The sequence below is a fragment of the Lissotriton helveticus genome, chromosome 7 (assembly GCF_964261635.1).
Source record: "Lissotriton helveticus chromosome 7, aLisHel1.1, whole genome shotgun sequence".
Classification (NCBI taxonomy): Eukaryota; Metazoa; Chordata; class Amphibia; order Caudata; family Salamandridae; genus Lissotriton; species Lissotriton helveticus.
The window spans coordinates 433,586,660-433,604,576 of NC_136068.1; positions in this window are offsets into that span (position 1 = coordinate 433,586,660).

The window sequence follows — 17,917 nt, forward strand, 5'->3', positions numbered from 1 at the left end:
GACTCTGAGGTGGCCTGTCTTGTGGGTCGTCCTTCCATGGCTGCTGGTCGCATTCTGAGGGACGGTGTGGGCGAGTGGGTGGTTTCTGCCCTGTGGATTTCTTCTGCCGCTTCTCATCTGGCTGTTCGTTCTAGCATTTCTGGGGAGTACGTTGACCGGTCTTTGCTGGCCGTTTTCGAGTCCCTGTTTTCGTCCATGCAGGCAGGTGCCTGTTGTCCGGAGTTGCTGGAGTCTATGGAGCGCCTGTTGGACTTTCTGTCGGCCGTCGCCTTTGTTTCTGTATGGGAGACTTCTGCTGTGTCCTGTGGTTCCTCTGTTGCTGCCCACCGTGTCCTATTACTGCGGGATTGGATTTCGGCCACGGCCCCGCGTTCCATGGATTTGCGGCTGCCTTTCGCTGGTGCCCGTCTGTTTGGTGTCTCACTGGATGCCGTTTCTACTCGGATGTCCTCCTTTCGGACTCATCGTGGCGCTGGACATTCTTTCCTCCGGTTTTTCTCTCATGTTCCCAGAGGGGTGCCGGGTCTGGTCCACGGCGTTCCTGCCTGGGCCGCCCTTGAGGACGTTCTCGCTGTTCCCGCCACCTGGCCTTGTTGTACGGGGTCTGGACCTGTTCGTACGGAAGTTCCCGTTCCTGATGGTGGCCCTCCAGATGGTTATTCCGTTGATCCAGTCGGGTTGGGTGTTCTCCGCGCTCGACCCCCAAGATGCGTATCTGCTCGTCCCGATGGCTGTGTCGGATCAGCGTTTCCTGCGGTTCTGCCTGGTGTGTCGGCACTGGTGGTTCTGCGTCCTTCCTTTTGGTCTTCAGTCCGCCCCCCGGGTGTTCGCCAAGGTGGTGGCTCCCTTGGTGGCCCATCTCCATCTCCTGGGGGTGTCTGTGTTCCCGTATTTGGACGACTGGATGGTTCGGGCTCCGTCCCTGGAGGTCATGTCTCACCACCTTCACTTGACCATGTCTACGCTCAGGGACCATGGGGTTTTGATCTCCTTGGCTCTTGTCTACTGGAGCCTGCGGCCCGGAGGGCCTTCTTCGGACCCGTGTTCGATTCTGTGTTGGGCAGGGTGTTCCTGCCGGACGCCCGGAGTCGTCGCCTGCAGTCCTTGCTGAGGTAGTTGTTGTCTCGAGCCTTGGCTCCCCTGCTTCAGTGGCTGGGGGTTCGTGGCCTCATGGCTGCTTCTGTTTTCACCGTGCCCTGAGCCTGGGTTCATCTGGGGCCTCTGCTGTGGCTTGTGCAGCGGTGGGTCCTCTTTCCTGTCCGGGATTTTGCGGTTCTTGTTCCTGTGTCTCTGGATGTTGTGTCTGCTCTCCTGTGGTGGCTGGTCCCATCCCGCTTTCCGTGGGGGTGTTGTTTCGTCTCCCTCCTCCTCTGGTTATGACAACGGATGCCAGCGCCTCGGGCTGGGGCGCGATTCTGGCCCGTTGGGTGGTGCTGGCGCGTTGGCTCCCGTCGGAGTCTCGCAGGTCGTCCAACTGGAGGGTGTTGTCTGCGGTGGAGAGGGCGCTTCGCTCTTTCCGTCTTCGTCTGGAGGGTTGCCATGTCCTGGTGTGCTTGGACATCACGGTGACTGTGGCGTATCTGATTCGCCTGGGGGGGGTCCCGCCTTTCATCCCTGATTCTGGTGGCCTGTTCCGTCTCGGCTTGGGCGGTGCTTCATCTTCTAGCCCTGTCTGCTCCACACATTGAGGGTGTGGACTATGTGGTGGTGGACTCCCTGAGTCGGTGGTTTCCCTCTTCTCTGTCCCTGTGTGTGGCTCCCGGGTCTTTCGGATGCTTTGCCTGAGGTTCGGGACTCCGGCTCTGGCCTTGTTTGCCTCGGGGTTCTTTGCCCTGGTGCCCCTGTTCTGCTCCAGGTCTCCGGAGGTGGGCGCATGGGGGGGTGTTTGCCTTGTCTCTCCTTTGGCCTCCCTGGTTTTTCTTTGCCTTTCCTCCCTTTCCCTTGATTCCTCCTTTTCTGTTGCTGGTTCTGCGGGTGGAGGCTCTGGTGGTGGCAGTGCTGCCTCGCTGGCCGTGGAGGTCCTGGTTTCCTCTGCTGCTGGCCCTGACGGTGGGGCCTCCTTGGCTTCTGCCCCGTCACCCCTCTCCTCTGAGGTCTCCATCCCTCTTTCTGGTTCTCCTCTCCTTGGCGGTTTGGGGGTTGTTCGGGTGTCTCTTGGATCCCGTGGTCTGCCCGCCCTCTTGGTTTGGTGTTGCGGGCTTCTCGTAGGTTGTCTGCCTTGTCTTCCTATTCGGAGCGCTGGTCTTCTTTTCGAGGTGGTGTTCCTCCTCTGGTTTCCTTGTTGGGCCTTTAGGCTGCTATCCGTGCCTTCCGGGTCCCGGGTTCCTTTCTTCCGTCTGATGGCTTGTTGGGTTTCTCGCCTTTTTTTTTGGAGTTTCTCTCTTCTCCTTCTGTTCGCTGCCCCCTTGGGGTCTCTCCTTGGTGTTGGGGGTTTTGCAGTCTTCCCCTTTTGTCCCTTTGGAGTCTGTGGACCTTGCATTTATGTCATGGCTGGTGGCTTTCTGTTCTTTCTTTTGGCCTCGACCGTGCCTTGTACATTTCTGTGGCTCGTTCTGGGGTGTTTCGCTCTTCTGACTCTCTCTCCGTGTCCTTTGGCTTGGCTGGTTTGGCTGCGGCTGCTTCCTGGCTCTCTTTGGATCGCTGGTTTATGGCGGTCTTTACTCTTGCCTATCTTGGTGCTGGTTTGCCCTGTCCGACGGGTCTCTTGGCGCGTTCCGCTCGGGGCGTGTCTGCCTCCTGGGCTGTTTACCTGGATGTGTCTATTCGTGGATTTGTCAGGCTGGGTCCTGGGCCTCCGAGTCCGCATTCGTGCGGCACTATTGGTGGGGTTGTGCCTTGTCCGACCGGACCGGTTTTTGGTCGTGGGGTGTTGCTGGCTGTGGGGGGGTTTTCCCCTCCGCTGTGATTCTGTTGTTTCTTGCAACATTGTCTTGCTGCACTCCTTTGTGTCTGGTCTGTGTCTTGTTGTGTGTGGGTTGCCAAAGGCCTGTTTGGGCGTTGCTTTGGTATGCCTCATGTGTGATGACTGGGTCGAGGACGAGGGACGTAGAGGTAATGCTATGATTACGTATGGTAATCCCCATTACTCTTAGTCCTACTCGTCCTCGACCCAGTCATACAACCCGCCCGCCCTCCCTTTCCAGGCCTTTGGTGCTTGGTACATCAGGATTTGCTTTTGGTGGTGAGGTGTGTTATAGCACCTGACAGGAGGGTGGGTGGAGTCTAAAAGCGTTTCCTGTTTTGTTTCCTGTCGTGTGGAATACCTCATGTGTGATGACTGGGTCGAGGACGAGTAGGACTAAGAGTAATGGGGATTACCATACGTAATCATAGCAATATCACTGTGTGACCCCCCCACACCAAAGTGGAAGGTCAGCGGAAGCAGCACGCCTGCTTGGACGCAGAACCGGCCACAGAAGTCCATCAGAGCGCTGGGTGTAGCTCGCGGCCTATGCATCGAGTCACCCCCCCACACAACACCTGACTGCCACGGGTGTGCCTCGAGTTGAGGCAATTGCTGCGCATTGAGGAACTCAAGAGAACCAGCAAGGGCCTGCATGTCGGGCTGCAATTGCCCAGGCTGCATAAAGAGAGGGCCCACCACTGGGATTTCGGGCCGGGCTGATATAACTCCGAGGGCCCATCCCTCTTGCCACAAGAAACCTAAGAGTTACCAAGCGCACTCCTAAAAGATGAGACGGTGAGGCTGGGGGAAAGTTAAGTTGCGCGACGGACACTGGGCGCTGTCACCGCGGACTACCTCAACGACACCTTTTGCTGTGGATACGCCTTGTGGATGCTGGACGGGCTGTTTGGTTTGGCTGCTGGTCTGTTCTTCGTGTGCCTGGTTGCACACCTATGCCTCGCCGGACCCGCTGCGCGGGTCCCGCATCGTCTCCTGTGCCTGCGGGAGGGACGGTATCGCGGCACTTTGAAAGGGGCTGCAGGTTATAGCATCGTCGGGGGAAGCAGCATCGCACCGGCAGGGCTGCGAGCAGTGTAGCAGGGACTCAACTTCCCAGGAGTCCCTGCTTGATTAGCCCGCAACACCTGGGCCGCTCTCCCTGCCGGCCACGCCCCCGCCTTGAATTCAAATTGGCCTCAACTCCACCTGCTTGTGGGACACCTTTTGCTGTGGATACGCCTTGTGGACGCTGGACGGGCTGTTTGGTTTGGCTGCTGGTCTGTTCTTCGTGTGCCTGGTTGCACACCTACGCCTCGCCGGACCCGCTGCGCGGGTCCCGCATCCTCTCCTGTGCCTGCGGGAGGGACGGCATCGCGGCACTTTGAAAGGGGCTGCAGGTTATAGCATCGTCGGGGGAAGCAGCATCGCACCGGCAGGGCTGCGAGCAGTGCAGCAGGGACTCAACTTCCCAGGAGTCCCTGCTTGATTAGCCAGCAACACCTGGGCCGCTCTCCCTGCCGGCCACGCCCCCCGCCTTAGCTCTATTTTAATAACTGGCTAGACCGCAGCGCAGAAGCGCGCGGGAGCGCCCGGGGCGAAGCCCGGGCAAAGGGCGGGCCGTTTGAGGCCGTTAGAGACCGGACCGGGCTACCCCCCTTGGCTCTAACTTTGTCATCCTAATCCTTGTTTCACTAGCCCCTTGCTGAAGCCAAGGGACAATGGCCATGCGTGAATACAGAAGCAGGGCTGTTAAAGGGAATCAGCAAACTGGGACCCTTGATGACTTTATTACCAGGACTAACACTGCTATAGACGTGGAGATTAATAAAATGCAGCACAGAGTCTCCATGGAACTTGACGCAGCTAGAAGGCTTTCCCAGGAGTTGACTATGGCTAAAAAATCTTCCCTAGGTTATTTTGCCTCCGCTAAAACCCCTGAGCGTCCGCTAGGTCCTGTTTCTATCTGGGCGCAGGCAGTCGTTCATCAGTCATTAGACTCCCTCTTTCCAGCCCCAGCCCCGATGGTGGGGCTACCCCGTTCATCATCTCCCACCCTTAGTCCATCCTTGGGTGGGGCAGTTGGGGTTGAGGGGGCCCCATCGGAGATAGCCCCTAATGCTAAGGGGGTGAGTGGGAGGATTTCGTATACCTCCCAAAAGGGAGCTATTCAAAAACGAAAGCGTAATAACACATCTGCCTACTCTAGGAAGAAGGCGAAGGTAGCGAAGGCCCAGTTTTTCACGGGGGTTAAGCCTATTGATGAGGGGGTGGGTGGCACAACCCTTCATTTACCCCCCCGTGTACCCCCACCTACTGAAATTAACTGTCCTATTGCAGTAGAAACTAGCCTGGCAAAATCGGCGGGGGATCATGATAACTTGGTAATAGAAGGTGAGAATGATGGGGCACCACTCTGTGTGATAGAGGGAAAGGATGTGGAATTTTTGTCGACTGTCTGGGAAACCTTAAAAAAACTTTTAACCCCCTTGGAACTCAGACTATCGCGTATAGAAAATCAGCTGCTGGAGACAGAAAAAAGTATCCTAACTTTGGCAACCATGAGTATAGTCGAAAATAAGCCGAATAGTACACTTGGCACAATTCATACCTTACCAGCACCTGCTGATAGTCCATCAATAACTCCTGCGACTAAACCCATTCCCAAACCCCGGTCTAAGGCCGCTACAAGTAATACTATTAACGCAGTGGTGGAGGCTCCAAATCAATTGCCTGTCCAATCTCTTCCAGCCCCGAAAGTCACGGCAGTCCCTAGGGTCCAAGAACATAAGATTCATCATCCCATCCCGCAGAGGGTAAAATTTAATGAAAATCAGCGTAGGGGCTACATTGATCTCCCCCTGGATGCAAGGCCCTACGTAGTTGTGTTGACAGGAGTTCCGGAAATTGCATACCACCAGCAGGAAAATTTCGGGTCATTGAAAAACAAGGTAACACATTGGCTTAATGTAAACAGGCCGTTAGCCAATCACCTGAGAAGTAAAATCCTTATGGTGCGACGGGTACCTTGGATAGGTACCTCGCACAAATCTATCTCAGGCGATTGCATTATTGTTTCCTTTGAAGACCCCAATACTGCACATTACATATGTTCATGGAACAATTATGGGGGGAACTCGCCCATAGTACCTAGACCTCTAACCTACTTCTATCCCCCGCTTTCATGCTCCAACAACGGGGGGAACTGGAATTGGATTCCGGCCAGAAATTGTGGACGGGGTGGGTCAGCTGATTGCTGGCAGGATACTCAAGGCAGGTGGAATGGGGCACCCACTTATAACATGTTTGGGTGTCTTGAGGAAGTTGATTGACTTATCTGTAAGGCTCCTTGCACATCTTGCCCTGATGACTTATCTTCCCCTCATCCCGCCCTGTCCCTGTGCTATCCCCATGTACCCCTGAAAATTGCAATTTATTGGTAAATATGGCCTTGTACATAGAGGGTGATGTGGCTGAACTTCGAGTTGGTGAAATAGTCCCTGAGCTTTTAAATGATAAAATTGGTTATGTAATACCAGTCGATCATAACACTAAGGGTAGTCCCCTTCTTAGGGAGCCGCTTGGAATATGTTTGTTGCCGCCAGAAGGATTGGCTGGCCCGGAGCCACCTTCATCTGAAGTAGCCACCCGAGGTGAGGGTCTTCCGGCTAGCAGCCATATTTCACAGTCGCCGTTGGTTACGGGGGGGGGGGAGTTTGCCTGGTCCCCTGCGGTCGTTTCTGGGAGGGAACTGCTATCTTTGACCCCGGCTGAGGCCTCTAGTATTGTTTCTGTCCCTTCTACTAATGATCGTGTGTTGGGACTAGAGGGAATTGGTGGTGAAGGATTAAGGTGCTTAGCTGGAACATAGCTGGCCTTGCACGGAATGTAGACTTACCCTATTGGAATACATTTGTTGACTCCTTCGGGTTGTGTCTTTTTTAGGAAACCTGGTGCTTGGAACCATACCACAAGGTGGGTTTTACCACCTACTTTGTTCCTGCGATACAAGCACCAGGAGGGAAAGGCTGTCCTTCCGGCGGCCTATTAATTTGGGCCAGCATCTCGCTGGGTCTCTCTTTTAGGCCTATTGTTAATAAATCACCTGACTTACAGAGATTCTCAGTTAGAGGGCCACATGGGGGGAGGAGGCTTGACATTTTTAACATTTATATCAGAGGTTCAAGGGGCGGGTCCTCCACACTGTCTCTTACGGGCATTGAGGAGGGCCTCAGTTCTTGTGCGCCGGACTCCCTTGTTATACTAGCCGGGGATTTTAACTGCACATTTGAACCCCTTGCTAGGGAGGATATACTGGGTACTATGGAGGATGATGCCAGGAGAGGCATTCCTTCTCTCTCACTGGCCCCCATTAGAAGTTGGTCCCAAACTGCCATCGATCTTAATGCCCTCTGTCTGGAACATGGCCTTAGGGCCACCAATGGTAGATCTGTTTCAGATTCAGCAGGAGCGCACACGTTCAATAGAGTAGGTCACTCTTCACGTATTGACTTTATTCTATTGAACTATAGCCTTTGGGCCCACTTAATAGATATGGAGGTCCTTCAGACTTCTGTTAGTGATCACAACCCTTTATTTCTGTCCCTGTCCTCCCTTTGGACGGGCGCTTCCACAGACCAAATCCCTCATGTCTGGAAATCAACGCATGAAGTAATCCCTACTAATTGCGGTAGACGCCTAAAATGGAATACCTTTGCGGCTAATGAAGATAAGATCAAGATCAAGATAAGATAATCTAATATGTCTAATATCACGTCACGGTTAGACTCCCTGGGAGCCACCAATCTTGAGGTTTCCAAATTGTTCTCTGAAACAACAAAAGCATTAGGGGATCTGTTCGTCGCTCATTCCTCAGGTCCTAGGGGTAATCCTAATGGTAGACGCATGCGTAACGCAGGTTGGTTCTCCCCGGCCTGCAGTGTTGCCAAGAGGGAGCTGGTCAGGGCGGTGAAAGCTAAGGATGGGGCCCAGATTAGCTTCGCTAGGCGTAGCTATAGAAAGACCCTAGCAAAGGCGAAGGCCGAGCATGAGAACCAGTTTTGGCAAGATTTATTGGTGGCTAGCTCGAGGAAGGATTCCAAGGGTTTTTGGGACCTAAGAAGAACTAGGGACAAACCCACGGACTCTCTCATAACATGTAACATAACTGAGGGAGTATGGTTTGATCACTTTACCAAGCTTTATACAGTGGCCGTGGACCCCAAGATTACCGAGTTGGGACAGTATTCCTCGGGCAACTTTGAGCCCAGTGAGGAAGTTTTATTCACCTGTAAAGAAGTAGAAGGGGCGATTAAGTGCCTGGTTCCCAACAAGGCAGCGGGCCCTGATGGCCTACCGGGGGATTTGCTCCGTGTCAACTTAGCTGAGTGGGGGAGACTTATTGCCTCCGTATTGAATGGTGGTTTGGCTGGTGCGGCCCTACCGGATTCATGGAGGGGTGCAGAGGTCGTCCCTATCTTTAAGAAAGGGAGTCGGGACGACCCTGCCAATTACCGTCCTATAAGCCTCCTGGATTCTTCGCAGAAAGTGGCAGGCAAAGTGGTTCTAGGTAGGGTTTTGCAGTGGGTTGAAGAGAGCAATATTTTATCAGACTTCCAAGCTGGATTTAGACCTGCCATGGGAACAATCGAGCAAGCATTCCGGTTGATGATGCTTTTTTGGAAAGTGGTTGTACTGGGCAAAGGCAGTCTGTACCTTGCATTTATAGATCTAAGGACTGCCTTTGACCTCGTCCCACGTAACCACCTCTGGAGTGTTCTCGATGCGTTAGGCATTCCCCCATATTTACTGGACATGCTGATAAGATTCCACGCAAATAACTGCACAGATCAGGTGGGGTAATCAGGGTCAGAGAACATCACGAATTCCTGTAAATAGAGGTGTCCGTCAGGGCTGTGTGCTAGCTCCCACTCTGTTTTCATTATATGTCAATGGAGTGGTGGAGCATCTGCTACAACATCCAGCAGACGCACCATCCCTGGCGGGTAAGAAAATACCTACACTTCCCGAGTACGGAATCAGGAGGTTGAGGCCTCACTGTTTGTGCCACGGTATCCCAAGCCCCTCGCCGACTGGCTACCAACACTGTGAATCACTGTAAGGCATGCTCAACCTACGCTGCATGCTTCTGGCACACCGGGCCCCAGATGCTATTGGCTGGATCCCCCTGACTTCTGGCACCAGTGCGGCGGGAGGGAGTGCGATTACTGGAAATTAGATTGGCCCCTCGCTGTGCCCAGAACTGCTCACTCAGCGTGCATTATGGGCCTACCCTCTCTCAAACATCTGAAAGTTTGCTGAAGGTGCACCCAGAGCCACAGTGCCACACCCAAACAGAGACTTTGTTGACACTTCGCCTCAGGGTCCGGGAGGAGTAGCTCCTACGTTGACCCTGCGCCTTCTGCCGCCAGGCAGACACTTCCAACAATAAGGAGGCCTGGAAAGCTAGCACCATGGTGCCGTGCCCAATGCCCATTGATCGGCATCCCTGGTGCTCCTAGGCGCCACTTACCCTCGCCCGGGCTGCGTGGAGCCGGAGAACAAGTCTTGTTGTATGTACAAGAAATATACTGATGCCGCACAAATCGGGCGGCTGAGGCAGTGAAGTGGCGACAAAACTAGGGGGCATATTATCAAGGGGGTTTATCTCTGCTTTTTTGGCTTTAAAAGCCAAGAAAGCGTAGATAAAATTATCTCCGTATTACCTAGCTGTCGCTAACACCAGTTAGCGACAGCTAGTAGGAGATAACGACCATCTGGGGCCCCGCTTTGCATGTCAGTGATATTTATCACTAATGACATGCAAAGTGGGTGTGCCAAGATGTTAGCGACTGGAAACAGTCGCTAACATCGCTATCTCCTATTACCAACTTTTGGAGATATTCGCGCTAAGCGCGAATATCTCCAAAAGCTAACACCTGCCCCTGAGCAGTTCTTAGCCATGTTATCCAATGGTAGGTGGATAACATGGCTAAGAGCATTAGCTCAGTAATGCATGAATATCGCTGACTTTTCAGCGATATTCATGCATTTCGGCCGATTTTTATTGCTTAGGAGATATACCTTGATAATAGCAAGGTTCCTAAGCGATAAAAATCGCCGCAGCTCGGCGAAAAAAATATCGCCGCTAAACCAACATAGCGATAATTATCGCTAGTTGTTGGTAATATGCCCCCAGGCGCCATCCCAGCCAAAGTAGCAAGAACCCGGAGGGAGTGGGCCGGCGACACCCAGGCCTGGCACCAAACTGGGCGACTCGAGCCACTCAGGGGCTACTATGAGGCCCAACATCCTTGGGTCCGCACAGAGAGCTGCACGTAAGCCCCACTTGGAGGCTGGAGAGCCTGTAGCACTTGTCCCAGAGGGATTTCACAAGCCTCTGCCCGCTTGATCAGTACCCAAACCCACCTGGTAAGTGACATAGCCTCTGAAGCTGCCGAAACATGCGCGCACTTATCGGCGCCTAGTGCGTCAGTACAGCAGCCACCTGGGACTCTACCCCAGCTAAGATCGGTGCCATAATGGGGAAGCCAGACGGTAAAAAACCCAAGCTCACTTTCAACTCATGCAGGACGCCCAGAGGACAACCACCTGAGTCGGAACAAGATGGCGTGGGCCAGATGAATAGAGTCGCCGATGAAGTGGACATGAAGACACTACTTTACACAAAGAAAGCTAGCTTCGCCTCCATTGAGGGAAAAATGGACTCCATGTGCACCAGAATGGACCAGATCACCCAAAAGATCGAAAAGCAAGATGGCAGAATTAAAGAGGTGGAAATGCGAATCTCCACTCTCGAAGATGACCACGTACAGGCGGCTGGGCAGCTCACAGACATCGATAAGCTGCTGAAGGTGATTGCCGCGACATCAAAGCCCGCTCCAGGGGGAACAATATCTGCATCACTGGCGTCCCTGAGATGACCAAACCAGGACGGCTAGAAGACTACGTAGAACGGCTGCTCACCACATGCTTCGGTAAGGAGATCTTTTCAAGAATGCTGATCGTCGAACGGGCGCATTGCACGATTGCACCGAAACTCCCACCGAGTGCGCCGCCCAGGTCCATAGTTGCAAGACTGCTCAACTATCGGGACCAGTGCTACGTAAAGCAAGGTAGATGAAAGACGTTAATTTTTTTAGAACAATGCTCTATCACTATATTCACTCTCAATGTCCAGGAGGCGCATAAGAAATGTGTGCCGATCAAAAAGAAGCTACAGCAAGAAGGAGTGGTATATGCCATGCTCTATCCCGCACGTCTCTGGCTCACCTGTGATGGCAAGCACCATATTTGTAACACCCTCTGCAGGTTTGACTGCGGACATTGCAGTTATAGCCGCAAGCTCCGAGCAGCAGGTGATATTACATTTTGTCATTGTTTGACCTCGGGAACTATTGTCAGATTGAATATGAACAGTGAGAACCCTGTAAGATCTATTACTTGCATTTCGGGGTCCCCTCCTGCTTGGAACGATGGTGCAGGAGGCGCCGCCACGCCACTTGGGGCACACGTCTCCGTGGGTGCTCCCCTTCCCCCCATCATTGGGGATCTTACTCTGAGGATGTTGCCTCCTTTGCTGTCTGTTGGGTACATTTAAGGAAACTGTTACCAGCGACCCTGGGACCCGAACGCTATTTGCTCATCTTATTGTTAGCGTCTACATGTCACTGTACAAGCATGTCACAATGTTGTTGCTGCTATGTAATCCACAGCATCGATGGTGCATTGCCCACTCGAGTCACCGGTGACGCAGATTGTGTGGGTTTTCATAGCTACTTTGGGAGGGGTTAAGAGGGAGGGAACCATGCACGGCAAGTTGGGGTTGGTGATGTGGGAGGGTAGTTGGGGAACTAGGTTGGGCAGTTCCAAGCATCCACTCGACAACACACAGTCTATGGGGGTGTTGACAAGTGTGTTGGGAGAGTTTCAGAGGGTGGGAATCATGCACAGTGTTAGAAATGGAATCTCTGGTTGGCTAAGGCTTGCGCCAAAGCCAGGCAGAGACCACAACTCTAGTCAGGGCAAGGGAGTTACACGCCAAAGATAACCCCTGCTCACCCCCTTGGTAGCTTGGCATGAGCAGTCAGGCTTATCCCGGAGGCAATGTGTAAAGAGTTTGCGTACCACACACACAGCAGCAACCCACTAGGCACACTACAAAAGGAACTCCACACAAGGTTATATAAAAAATAGCCTTTGTATTATCATAAACACATAGAATATTAATCACACATTTAAACTGTGCCAACTGGCACTGGGCAATCTCTACAGGGCATCCTATACACCTAACAGGGCCAATTGGGCCACTGTCAGCACCATCACAAGTACACATAATAAATGTAGAACCAATAATAAATGTAGAACACAACCAGTAACTACTGGCAAAATGCTGTACTTGGCATCATCTCTGCAACATCAATCATTTTATGCAAGCAGCATCACATTAGTCATGAAATACATTCTGAGCCAACCTCACCAGCATAAACACATTATGCAATCACCTCATAAGTCTAAACGCATTAGACAATAACCTTACAAGCATCAATACATTATACAATCATCTCATAAGTCTAAACACATTAGACAATAACCTCACAAGCATAAATACATTATGCTGTACCCTCATAAGCAGACCTCTTAGATTATGGAATAACCTCCTAAACATAAATACTAGAGGCATAAATCATAGTGCGTAAATCATATTTCCTAGCACCACATAAATCGCAGTAGGGCCTGGCGTCTTATCAATCTCACACAGTCCCCCTGTCCAACTGGCCTTCTCAAATGGCTTAAATGCACTATGTCCCAAATGTCAGGGCGGCCTCCAATGCAGCAGAATCCAAAAGCGCGCCATTGCGCTGGGGCGTAGGAGTGTATTTCACTCCTTTTTCAGTTCAAAATAAGTTTATTAATTGTATTGCAAGGTAGGAATACAAAATATAATTAAAGAGTTATGAGGAAAAACAATAGGGGAAAAGGGAGTAAGGAAGGGAAATCATAAGAATGATAATCAAAATACATTGCAGAGTGAAATGAGCAATAAGAAACATAATAAACTAATCATGGGCATCGGAAAATAAATAGAAAGGGTACAGTATTTATACAATAATAGCAAATGTAATTACAATAATGCAGTTAAACATCTTAGCAGAGAATGAGGAATGAGAAAGGGCATCAAGGAGGTTTGGAAACCTCTTGCTGGGCAGGTCGTGGACGAAAGGAACGAGTTGTACAGTTATCTAAATACATCGTAACAGGAAGCCATAAATCAGCACGCTTAGCTGCCAACTGGGCAGGAAAAACAAAAGCAGTATCAAGTCTATGATTGTGACAAACATTATACCACCATGCTTTGAAAGTAATAGTAGATGAAGACTTCCAATTAATAGTAATTTGTTGAAATGCAACAGCCAACAATAAGTCAATAATACGAACATGAAGATCAGTCTTGTCCCAACAAGGGGAGAGACTTCCCAAAAAGATATGAGTAGGGGAGAATGGAATACTGGTGCAAAAAATAACATTAAGTTGTGCCCCAACTTGTAACCAGAAGGCGCGTACATTCTTGCAAAGGAACAGCAAATGAAATAAAGTGGCATTAGGTGAAGAGCAAGACCAGCACGTATCTGAGGTGGCAGGGAAACGCTTGTGAAGGGTAGAAGGAGTGTGAAGCAAGCAGTTATATATATAAAATATAGATTGTGTTAAAGATGCAGCCCTAGAAGTTTTACGAATCTTTGTCTAAATCTTATCCCAAAGAGATATCGGCCATGATATGGAAAAATCATTCTCCCAATGCTCCTCCACCTTGGATTTGGATCTGGGAAGTGTATGCGCATGAAGGTGTTTATAAATGACAGAGGCTTTAGGAAGGGTTTGTAAAATAGAATGAAGGTGAATGGTGGGATCAGGTGAGATGGGAGAAGGGATCGACTTGGAAAGTCTATTATAAGTTTCCATGACCGTTGCTTTAAGGAGGAGGTATTTGGGAGCAAAGGAGAGGGGCAAATCAAAAGTGGAACAAAGAGTGTGGAAAGGCAAAAAGGTAGATTGTGAAAATAACTGTGATATCCAAAGCAAACCTTTGGTTCTCCAAGATTTCCAGTAAAAGGGCTTACCCCGGAGTAAAAGGTATTTATTTTGCCAAATAGTGGATGAAAGGAAATCGGCAACACTTACAGGAGGGGGAGGATTAGAGGATAGGAGGAGTTTAAGAGTGAATTTATGGATAGCAGTAGGAATTGAGGAAGGCTTGCGCGAAAAGGAAATATACTCAGCAAAGGAGAAAGGGGAAAGGAAAAGGCGTTCAACCTTAGTCCACAGAGGGCAAGGGGAGTCGGGATCCTGTAGCCAAAAAGAAGATTGACGCAACAAAAAAGCCTTGTGATAAGCTGGGAAGTCTGGAAAATTGACTCCACCTTCAGAAGCGGGGCGAATGAGTTTAGCAAGGGGCATTCTGGGTTTATTATTATGCCATAAAAAGGAAGACAAGACGGAGTTAATTTTCTTTAAAAACTTAGCTGGAATAGAAACGGGAATATTGGAGAGGGTATAAAGAACAATAGGGGAAAGCATCATTTTAATAGTATCCAAGCTACCCCACCAAGACAGGTAGAGAGGATGCCACTTAGCTGTGAGGTCGGATAATTTCTGAAAGCATTTAGTAAGACAAAGGGAAACAGTATCAGGGATGGAAGGGGTGATATGCAGTCCCAAATACTTAATATGGGAAGAGCTCCAGGTGAAATTGGAGGCGCTGAAATCAGGTTTAAAGGTGAATTTCGTCAAGGGAAGGATCTCGCATTTATCATGGTTGAGTTTATAACCAGAAATTGAGGAATAAGTCTGTACTACCTCCAAGAAAGCTGGGATGGAGACCTTAGGGTTCGAAATGAAAAGTAAAATGTCATCTGCATAAGCAGCAAGTTTAATGGAGAGATCCCTGGTCTGAAAGCCATGGATATTGGGATTTTGGCGTAATCTAGACAAAAAGGGTTCTAGAGCAAGGTTGAAAGGAAAAGGTGAGAGGGGACACCCCTGGCGAACACCTTTACCAAGGTCAAAATAAGAAGAAATTTGGCCGTTAGCATAAACTGCAGCTCGTGGACGAGAATACAATAGTGAGATGAGGGAGGTAAATTTAGGGCCAAACCCGAACCATCTAAGAGTATGAAAGAGATAAGGCCACTCGACCCTGTCAAACGCTTTCTCAGCGTCCAGGGCTATCGCCGCGAGGGGATGTTGAAGATGGGAGGATTTTGTTAATATGTTAAATAAGAGTCTGGTATTATCAGTAATGTAACGACCTTTAACAAAGCCTGATTGTTCGTCACCTAAGAGGTCAGGGAGCAAATGATCCATTCGCATCGCTAATGATTTGGCAAAGATTTTATAGTCAATATTGACCAAGGAGATGGGTCTGTAGTTTTTGCAATATTGGACATCTTTTCCGGGTTTGGGTATTAAACAAATATGTGCGTCTGAAAAGGTTCCTGAGGAAGTACCTAATTCAGCAAAGGAGTGGAGAAGGGAATGGAGCTTTGGAATCAATAATTTGGAGAAGTGGAGATAAAACTCAACGGTAAAACCATCCGGGCCAGGGGCTTTGTTGAGTTTAAGACGTTGGAGGGCAGTAAGTAATTCTTTCTGTGAGATGTCAGATTCTAATGAGGAAAGATCAGGAGGGAAAAGTGTAGGTGTTTGAATGGTGGAGAAGAAATGAGTGAGAGACTGAGGAGAAGATTGGGTGTCAGAAGTATATAAGGTCTCGTAGAAATGGGAAAATGTAGCAAGAATATCAGCATCCTTATGTTGTAAGTGTGCATTAGCTCTTTCTATAAACAGATCAAGAGCACCTCAATGGGGGCATCTTGCGCCCCAAGTGTGGCAAATGCCTTCATGGGTGAGTGGGAATTACATCACATTTACAATGACATGGCCCCGTTCTTTGAAAATATCTCTATTTGGAAGAGATTCATAGATTATATTTTCTTTATTTGGAGTGGACCAGTAGATATGTTGCAAGGATTTGTTCTTTGGCTCAATGCTAGCGACACAAATCTCAAATTCACAGTAAACTACAACAACCACAAAGTTGACTTTTTGGACATCAGCTTTGAGGGTACCAGCGGACAATTAAAAGTGAGTCTCTTTAGGAAAACTACAGCCAAAAATACCATTTTGAAGTTTGACAGTTACCACCCTAATTATCAAAGGGAATCCATCCCCTTTGGGGAATTCTTACGAATTCGCTGTAACTGTCCGGATATGGCTGCCGTCCACTGCATGGAGATGCGTTAAAAGATAGACTCCTTAAGCAGGGTTTCCCCCATCGACTTGTGCGGCACGCTTATAAAAGAGCGAAATATTATAACAGAGCTGCGCTAATACAAGGGTCGAAGCGTCCAAAACAAAATCGGATAACATGTGTGATAAATCATTCAACTTTGAATTTCAAAATTAGGAACATTATAAATAAAAACTGGAGAATTTTGAATTCAGACGATAATGTTCCTCCTATACCACTACCCCTGTTAGCCTACAGACGAAATAGAAACCTTAAAGATATGTTGGTGCATACTCGTCAGGTGAAAAGATCTCCCCTAGATGGCCAAAGTTCTATTACAGGTTTACCTGCCATCCTGGGCAATCACAGATGTGGCTCCTGCCATGCCTGTGATTCAGCAATCATATCTGAGGTTATTAAATATAATGACAAAGAGATCAAACTACGTCATTTAACAAACTGTCGTAGTAGCAACATCGTTTACATTCTGTTCTGTGACTGTGGGCTGGCTTATGTAGGAGAAACAGGCCGGGAATTCCGCCTTCGTTTCAGCGAACATAAGTCCGCCATCAGGACCAAAAAGTTGATGGCACCGCTAGTCCAACATTATTTGAATATGAATCACAGTGAACAGGAAATTAAATGGTCAATTTTAGAAAAAGTGCAACTTAGATCAGGCCAACCAATTGAGATTACACGTAAGAAACGTGAGACTTTTTGGATTTATCACCTTGATAGCGTAAAACATGGCCTTAATGAAGAAATAGCTTGGTATGTTACGAAATAGATGCTCTTTTACCACACGTAGCTATCATCTGTCATTCCAGTCTTTGAGCTATGTGTACATCAACGGTCATGCCATTTTGCTCTTCTGTGGACCATTACCTGTTCTGACATTGATCCATTATATCTGAGATACCTCGCTCCTTGATGCATTTTGTATGCTAAATAATTTTCTTCTTATTACACTCTATAGGTTGCTGTGAGCATTGTACCGTGTGAGGATACGAGAATTCATCGCATAACATAAGCAATCTCGTTCCTCTCCTACATTGTAACTCTGGCATCTAATGGGAGATGCCTTTATAGGATCCTCCATCTCATAATACCAATGAAAATTTTAGTCAAATTTGGCTTTATATACATTGCCCGTAATTCTATTATTCGAATGCACTATATGTGTAGATTCTAATATGTGGATATATATTTTCCCCTTTTTTCTACATAGAATACTATTTTTATTTGTCTAAGGGGAAGTATCGCAATGGGTATCACTTTTTATTGATTTAAGGCACTTGATATTTACACCGCTAGTTTAGCAATTGCAAGCGCAGTCCGCTTTTTATTTTTAGTTCCCTTCTGCCGCTCGAGATTCACTTCCGGCATTTCTTTCTAACATCGCGAGAATTACGTCATTCTCGTAGGACTCAAAAACATGGCCACGAGCAGTGTTTGCCGTTTGGAAAAACAACACTCAGTCGGGGAGCGTGTCGGTTCACATCTTGTACCGCATCGAAGTAAGTAGAGCTTAGCCGGAGGGACGCACCGTTAAATATACATGCATGTAACTCTGTCATTGCATTAATGCACACTTAAATGCAGATAACGTAACTCGGTTTCTTTTCCCTCGATTTTCTTTAACCACTAAACATGAGTCACTTTGAACGTTATGACCGTAGATTGAGTGTAGTAAATCGTTTATTTAG